This window comes from Arachis hypogaea, chromosome 15, assembly GCF_003086295.3.
Source record: "Arachis hypogaea cultivar Tifrunner chromosome 15, arahy.Tifrunner.gnm2.J5K5, whole genome shotgun sequence".
In the NCBI taxonomy this organism is placed as follows: domain Eukaryota; kingdom Viridiplantae; phylum Streptophyta; class Magnoliopsida; order Fabales; family Fabaceae; genus Arachis; species Arachis hypogaea.
In genome coordinates, this window is record NC_092050.1 from 123,367,895 (window position 1) to 123,375,825 (window position 7,931).

Below are 7,931 nucleotides of genomic sequence, written 5' to 3' on the forward strand. Positions count from 1 at the left end.
GCTAGGACTTCCCAGTTCCTGATTCGAATTTGCTCCTGGATCTCCAGATATTCATCTTCTTTCAGATCGAATCTAACTTCCGGGATCACTGATCTCAGACCCATTATTTTGTAATAATGGTCTGAATGTTCTTTAGATAAGAACTTCCCTTGATTCCAAAGTGGTTTTGGAATGCTCTCTTTCTTGCCTCTTGGAGTGGGTTGTTTTCCTTTAGGAGCCATGATCTTAGTGATCTCGGATAAACACACCAAACTTAGAGGTTTGCTTGTCCTCAAGAAAAAGAAAAGAAAGGAGAGGGATGAAAGGAGAGCTAGGTGCACTTGTTGATGGAAGGGGAGGGAGGCCGAACCCATATTTAAAGGGATGGGGGGTGGGTTTTCGAAAATTTGGAAAAGATAGGATAAAAAGATTTTAAACAAAAGATAAGATAGAGGATATAGTTTAAAATTGAAAAGATATGATCGATTTTTGAAAAAGATAAATCTAGATTTTGAAAAAGATAATATGGAGATTTGAAAAAGATATTGATTAGTTGAAAAGATTTTAGAGTGAAAAAGATAGATTTGTTTTTAGAAAAGATTTGAAAAGAGTTGGATTGAATTTGAAAAGAGGATTGGTGCTTATGGATTAAGATATATTTGATATTTTTAAAGTAGGATTTTTAGAAATCAGGGTTCTTAACATGTTTATGTAAAAAAATCATGCATTGAAACATAAAATTTAAAATTAGAATGAAAAGTATGTAGAAAAACGAATTTGGCTCCTCCCTACCATCCTGGCGTTTGAACGTCCAAACACTACCTTTTTTGGGCGTTTAACACCCAAATGCTGCCTCTCCTGGGCGTTCAACGCCCAGTTGCTGCCCCTTTCTGGCGTTGAACGCCCAGAATCCCTTTGTCACTGGGTGTTTTTCTGAACGCCCAGTGGGTGCCCATTTCTGGCGTTGAACGCCCAAGTTGCTACCATTACTGGCGTTTTCTTGCCAGTGAGCTCTTTTTCTCTGTTTTGTGTGCCGAATCCTTCTGTAACTCTATGGACTTATACAAATGATTCTTCACCTTAGTGTCAGTGAACTTTATATAAACAAATAAAAATAAAAATAAAATAGGACAAAATGCTTAGAGGATTGATGCCCCATGGCTGGGTTGCCTCCCAGCAAGCGCTTCTTTATTGTCTTTAGCTGGACCTTGCTGAGCTTTTAGTCTAGCTTCAGCCTTGAGCACTCTTGCTCAACATTGCCTTCAAGATAGTGCTTGATTCTCTTTCCATTGACAATGAACCTCTTATCAGAATCAATATCTTGAAGCTCCACATAACCATATGGTGATACACTTGTAATCACGTATGGTCCCCTCCACCGGGATTTCAATTTCCCGGGGAATAGCCTGAGTCTAGAGTTAAACAGCAGAACCTTCTGTCCTGGTTCAAAGATTCTAGATGACAGCTTTCTGTCATGCCACTTTTTCGATTTCTCTTTATAAAGCTTGGCATTTTCGAAAGCTGTGAATCTGAATTCCTCTAGCTCATTTAGCTGGAGCAATCTTTTTTCTCCTGCTAATTTGGCATCAAAGTTTAGGAATCTGGTTGCCCAGTAGGCCTTATGTTCCAGTTCCACGGGCAGGTGACATGCCTTACCATACACAAGTTGGTATGGAGAGGTCCCTATAGGGGTCTTGAATGCTGTTCTGTAAGCCCATAGAGCATCATCCAAGCTCCGTGCCCAATCCTTTCTACAGGTATTTACTGTCCGTTCCAGGATTCTCTTTAATTCTCTGTTAGAGACTTCAGCTTGCCCATTGGTTTGTGGATGGTTGGTGCACGAAATTGTGATGTCCAGGCTCAATCAATCCCTGGTAACGTGAGCAGCAACTTGGTACGCGTAATCGTGATTACACTTTAATTATGTAAAATTCATTGCTCTTTCTTTCCCTGGTAATGGCGCCAAAAATATGATGCCAGTACCATGGTTCACAACTTCGATACAACTGACCAGCAAGTGCACTGGGTCGTCCAAGTAATACCTTACGTGAGTAAGGGTCGAATCCCACGGAGATTGTTGGTATGAAGCAAGCTATGGTCACCTTGTAAATCTCAGTCAGGCGGATGTAAAACAGTAATGGAGTTTTCGAAAATAGATAATAGAATAAGGATAGAAATACTTATGTAAATCATTGGTGAGAATTTCAGATAAGCATATGGAGATGCTTTCGTTCCTCTGAACCTCTGCTTTCCTACTGTCTTCATCCAATCAGTCTTACTCCTTTCTATGGCTGGCTTTTTGCAAGGGCATCACCGTTGTCAGTGGCTACATCCCATCCTCGCAGTGAAAACTATGCAAACGTGCTCTGTCACAGCACGGCTAATCACTGGTTGGTTCCCGCTCCTACTGGAATAGAATCCCTTGATTCTTTTGCGTCTGTCACTAACGCCCAGCACTCGCGAGTTTGAAGCTCGTCACAGTCATTCGATCATCGGATCCTACTCGGAATACCACAGACAAGGTTTAGACTTTCCGGACCCTCATGAATGCCGCCATCATTCTAGCTTACGCCACGAAGATTCTGATTAAGAGATCTAAGAGATAATCATTCAGTCTAATGTAGAACGGAAGTGGTTGTCAGGCACGCGTTCATAGGGAATGATGATGATTGTCACGTTCATCACATTCAGGTTGAAGTGCGAATGAATATCTTAGAAGCGAAACAAGATGAATTGAATAGAAAACAGTAGTACTTGCATTAATCTTTGAGGAACAGCAGAGCTCCACACCTTAATCTATGGAGTGCAGAAACTCTACCGTGAAAATACATAAGTGAAGGTCCAGGCATGGCCGAGATGGCCAACCCCCATGGTCTAAGAACAATGCATTCAAAGATGATCCTAAGATCCTAAGATGATCAAAAGATGCCTAATACAATAGTAAAAGGTCCTATTTATAATAAACTAGCTACTAGGGTTTACATGAGTAAGTAATTGATGCATAAATCCACTTTCGGGGCCCACATGGTGTGTGTTTGGGCTGAGCTTGAGTGTTGCACGTGTAGAGGTCCTTCTTGGAGTTGAACGCCAGTTTTTGTGCCAGTTTGGGCGTTCAACTCTGGTTTTGGATCCTTTTCTGGCGCTGGACGCCAGAATTGGGCAGAGAGCTGGCGTTGAACGCCAGTTTACGTCATCTAAACTTGGCCAAAGTATGGACTATTATATATTGCTGGAAAGCTCTAGATGTCTACTTTCTAACGCAATTAGAAGCACGCCGTGTTGAGTTCTGTAGCTCCAGAAAATTCATTTTGAGTGCAGGGAGGTCAGAATCCAACAGCATCAGCAGTCCTTTTTCAACCTCTGAATCTGATTTTTGCTCAAGTCGCTCAATTTCAGCCAGAAAATACCTGAAATCACAGAAAAACACACAAACTCATAGTAAAGTCCAGAAATGTGAATTTAACATAAAAACTAATGAAAACATCCCTAGAAGTGACTAAATCCTACTAAAAACATATTAAAAACAATGCCAAAAAGCGTATAAATTATCCGCTCATCACAACACCAAACTTAAATTGTTGCTTGTCCCCAAGCAACTGAAAATCAAATAGGATAAAAAGAAGAGAATATACTATAAATTCTAAACTATCAATGAAACATAGCTCCAATCAGATGAGCGGGACTTATAGCTTTTGCCTCTTGAATAGTTTTGGCATCTCACTTTATCCATTGAGGTTCAGAATGATTGGCATCTATAGGAACTCAGAGTTCAGATAGTGTTATTGATTCTCCTAGTTCAGTATGATGATTCTTGAACACAGCTTCTTTATGAGTCTTGGTCGTGGCCCTAAGCACTTTGTTTTCCAGTATTACCACCGGATACATAAATGCCACAAACACATAATTGGGTGAACCTTTTCAGATTGTGACTCAGCTTTGCTAAAGTCCCCAATTAGAGGTGTCCAGGGTTCTTAAGCACACTCTTTTTTTGCTTTGGACCTTGACTTTAACCGCTCAGTCTCAAGTTTTCACTTGACACCTACACGCCACAAGCACATGGTTAGGGACAGCTTGGTTTAGCCGCTTAGGCCAGGATTTTATTCCTTTAGGCCCTCCTATCCACTGATGCTCAAAGCCTTGGGATCCTTTTTATTTGCCCTTGCCTTTTGGTTTTAAGGGTTATTGGCTTTTTGCTCTTGCCTCTTAGTTTTAAGAGCTTTTGGCTTTTTCTGCTTGCTTTTGCTTTTTCTTCCTTTTTTTTTTTGCCTATTTTTTTTTTCTGCAAGCTTTGTTCTTTGCTGCTTTTTCTTGCTTCAAGAATCATTTTTATGATTTTTCAGATTATCAAATAACATGTCTCCTAGTCATCATTCTTTCAAGAGCCAACATATTTAACATTCTTAAACAACAACTTCAAAAGACATATGCACTGTTCAAGCATTCATTCAGAAAACAAGAAGCATTGTCACCACATCAATATAATTAAACTAAGTTCAAGGATAAATTCGAAACTCATGTACTTCTTGTTCTTTTGATTTAAAACATTTTTTATTTAAGAGAGGTGATGGATTCATAGGACATTCATAACTTTAAGACAAAGTTACTAACTACTAATGATCATGTAATGAAGACACAAACACAGATAAGCACATAGAAAACGAAAAACAGAAGAAATAAGAACAAGGAATGAATCCACCTTAGTGGCGTTTCCTTCTTGAGGAACCAATGATGTCCTTGAGCTCTTCTATGTCTCTTCCTTGTCTTTGTTGCTCCTCCCTCATTGCTTTTTGATCTTCTCTTATTTCATGAAGGATGATGGAGTGCTCTTGATGTTCCACCCTTAGTTGCTTCCAATAATTGTGTGGAAGAAAATGTATCCCCTGAGGTATCTCAGGGATCTCTTGGTTTGCAGTCAAATGTTCTACCACTGAGCTATAGACCCTTGATGGAAGCTTTTTTCTTCCCTTTCCTCTTTCTAGAGGTTTCTTTGGCCTTAGGTGCCATCAATGGTTATAGAAAAACAAAAAAGCTATGCTTTTACCACACCAAACTTAGAATGTTGCTCGCCCTCGAGCAAAGGAAGAAAGAATAGAAGAAGAAGAAGAAGATATGGAGGAGATGGAGAGAGGGTTGTGTTGTGTGAAAATGAGTGGGTGGGTGTAGGTGGGTTGTATGATGGTTTTAGGGGAGTGATGGATGTGAGTGGTGAAGGGGTAACAGGGAAGAGTGGTAAATGGAATTGTGTGAAAGAGGGGTGAGAAGAAGTGAGTGGAGGTAGGTGGGGATCCTGTGGGGTCCATAGATCCTGAGGTGTTCAAGGATTTACATCCCTGCACCCATTTGGCATGTAAAAATGCCCTTGCACACAACTCTGGGCGTTCAGCGCCAGGTTGGTGGCCATTTTGGGCGTTCAACGCCCATTTGTATGCTATTTCTGGCATTGAACGCCAGAACCATGCCTGTTCTGGCGTTCAGCGCCCAGAAGCTGCCCATTTTGGGCGTTCAGCGCCAGAACCATGCTCTGTTCTGGCGCTGAAATCCAGACAGATGCTCCTCCAGGGTGTGATTTTTCTTCTGCTATTTTTTATTCCGTTTTTGATTTTTCTATTTTTTTCGTGACTCCACATGATCATTAACCTAATAAAACATGAAAATAAATGAAAATAAAAATTAGATAAAAATTGGGTTGGCTCCCAACAAGCGCTTCTTTAATGTCAATAGCTTGACAGTGGGCTCTCATGGAGCTTCACAGGTGTGCAGAGCTTTGTTGAGACTCCTCAACACCAAACTTAGAGTTTGATTGTGGGGGCTCTGGTTGACTCTGTAGTGAGAGAAGCTTTTCATGCTTCCTCTCCATGGTTGCAGAGAGAGATCCTTGAGTTTTAAACACAAGGTTGTCCTCATTCAATTGAAGGATCAATTCTCCTCTGTCCACATCAATCACAGCTCTTGCTGTGGCTAGGAAAGGTCTTCCTAGGATGATGGATTCATCCTCTTCCTTTCCAGTATCCAAGACTATGAAATCAGCAGGGATGTAAAGGCCTTCAACCTTTACTAACACGTCCTCTACCTGTCCATAAGCTTGTTTTCTTGAATTGTCTGCCATCTCTAATGAGATTTTAGCAGCTTGCACCCTATAGAGTCCCAGTTTCTCTATTACAGAGAGGGGCATGAGGTTTATCCCTAAACCCAGGTCACACAGAGCTTTAAATATCATGGTGCCTATGGTGCAAGGTATTAAGAACTTTCCAGGATCCTGTTTCTTCTGAAGCAATATCAGTTGATCCAGATCACTTAGTTCATTGGTGAACAAGGGAGGTTCACCTTCCCAAGTCTTATTGCCAAATAGTTTGGCATTCAGCTTCATGATTGCACCAAGGAACTTGGCAGCTTGCTCTTCAGTAACATCCTCATTCTCTTCAGAAGAGGAATACTCATCAGAGCTCATGAAGGGCATAAGGAGGTTTAATGGAATCTCTATGGTCTCTAGATGAGCCTCAGATTCCCTTGGTTCCTCAGAGGTAACCTCCTTATTGATCACTGGACATCCCAGGAGGTCTTCCTCCTTGGGATTCACGTCCTCCTCTCCCTCTTTGGGTTCGGCCATTTCGGTTATGTCAATGGCCTTGCACTCTCCTTTTGGATTTTCTTCTGTATTTCTTGGGAGAGTACTAGGAGGGATTTCAGTGATCCTTTTACTCAGCTGGCCCACTTGTACTTCCAAATTTCTAATGGAAGACCTTGTTTCATTCATGAAACTTATAGTGGCCTTAGACAAATCAGAGACTAAGTTTGCTAAATTAGAGGTATTTTGTTCAGAGTTCTCTGTCTGTTGCTGAGTTAATGATGGAAAAGGCTTGCTATTGCTAAACCTGTTTCTTCCACCATTATTAAAGCCTTGTTGAGGCTTTTGCTGATCCTTCCATGAGAAATTTGGATGATTTCTCCATGATGAGTTATAGGTGTTTCCATAAGGTTCACCTAAGTAATTTACCTCTGCTATTGCAGGGTTCTCAGGATCATAGGCTTCTTCTTCAGAAGATGCCTCTTGAATACTGTTGGATGCAGCTTGCATTCCATGCAGACTCTGAAAAATCATATTGACTTGCTGAGTCAATATTTTATTCTGAGCCAATATGGCATTCAGAGTATCAATTTCAAGAACTCCCTTCTTCATAGGCGTCCCATTGCCAACAGGATTCCTCTCAGAAGTGTACATGAACTGGTTATTAGCAACCATCTCAATGAGTTCTTGAGCTTCTGCAGGCGTTTTCTTTAGGTGAATGGATCCACCTACAGAGGTATCCAATGACATTTTAGCTAAGTCAGACAGACCATCATAGATTATGTTCAGGATGGTCCATTCTGAAAGCATGTCAGAAGGACACTTTTTGGTCAGTCCTTTGTATCTCTCCCAAGCTTCATAGATGGATTCACCTTCCTTCTGTCTGAAGGTTTGAACATCCACTCTAAGCTTACTCAGCTTTTGAGGAGGAAAGAACTTGGCTAAGAAAGCCTTGACCAGCTTATCCCAAGAGTTCAGGCTGTCTTTAGGTTGAGAATCCAACCATATTCTAGCTCTGTCTCTTACAGCAAAAGGGAAAAGCATGAGCCTGTAGACTTCAGGATCTACTCCATTAGTCTTAACAGTATCACAGATCTGCAAGAATTCAGTTAAGAACTGAAAGGGATCTTCAGATGGAAGTCCATAAAACTTGCAGTTTTGCTGCATCAGAGAAACTAGCTGAGGTTTCAGCTCAAAATTGTTTGCTCCAATGGTGGGGATGGAGATGCTTCTTCCATGTAAATTGGAATTAGGTGCAGTAAAGTCACCAAGCATTCTCCTTGCATTGTTGTTGGGTTCGGCTGCCATCTCCTTTACTTGTTCAAAATTTTCGATCAAGTTGTCTCTGGATTGTTGTAATTTAGCTTCTCTTAGTTTCCTCTTCAGA

The 7,931-nt window shown here is 41.0% G+C and overlaps 1 non-coding gene across 1 annotated transcript; it reads left to right on the forward strand.

Moving 5' to 3' along the window:
- Positions 1 to 7,348: 7,348 nt before the first annotated feature.
- Positions 7,349 to 7,456, forward strand: LOC112753674 (small nucleolar RNA R71). Its single transcript, XR_003178048.1, has one exon. It is a non-coding gene; the product is annotated as a small nucleolar RNA R71 (small nucleolar RNA).
- The last annotated feature ends 475 nt before the right edge of the window (positions 7,457 to 7,931 follow it).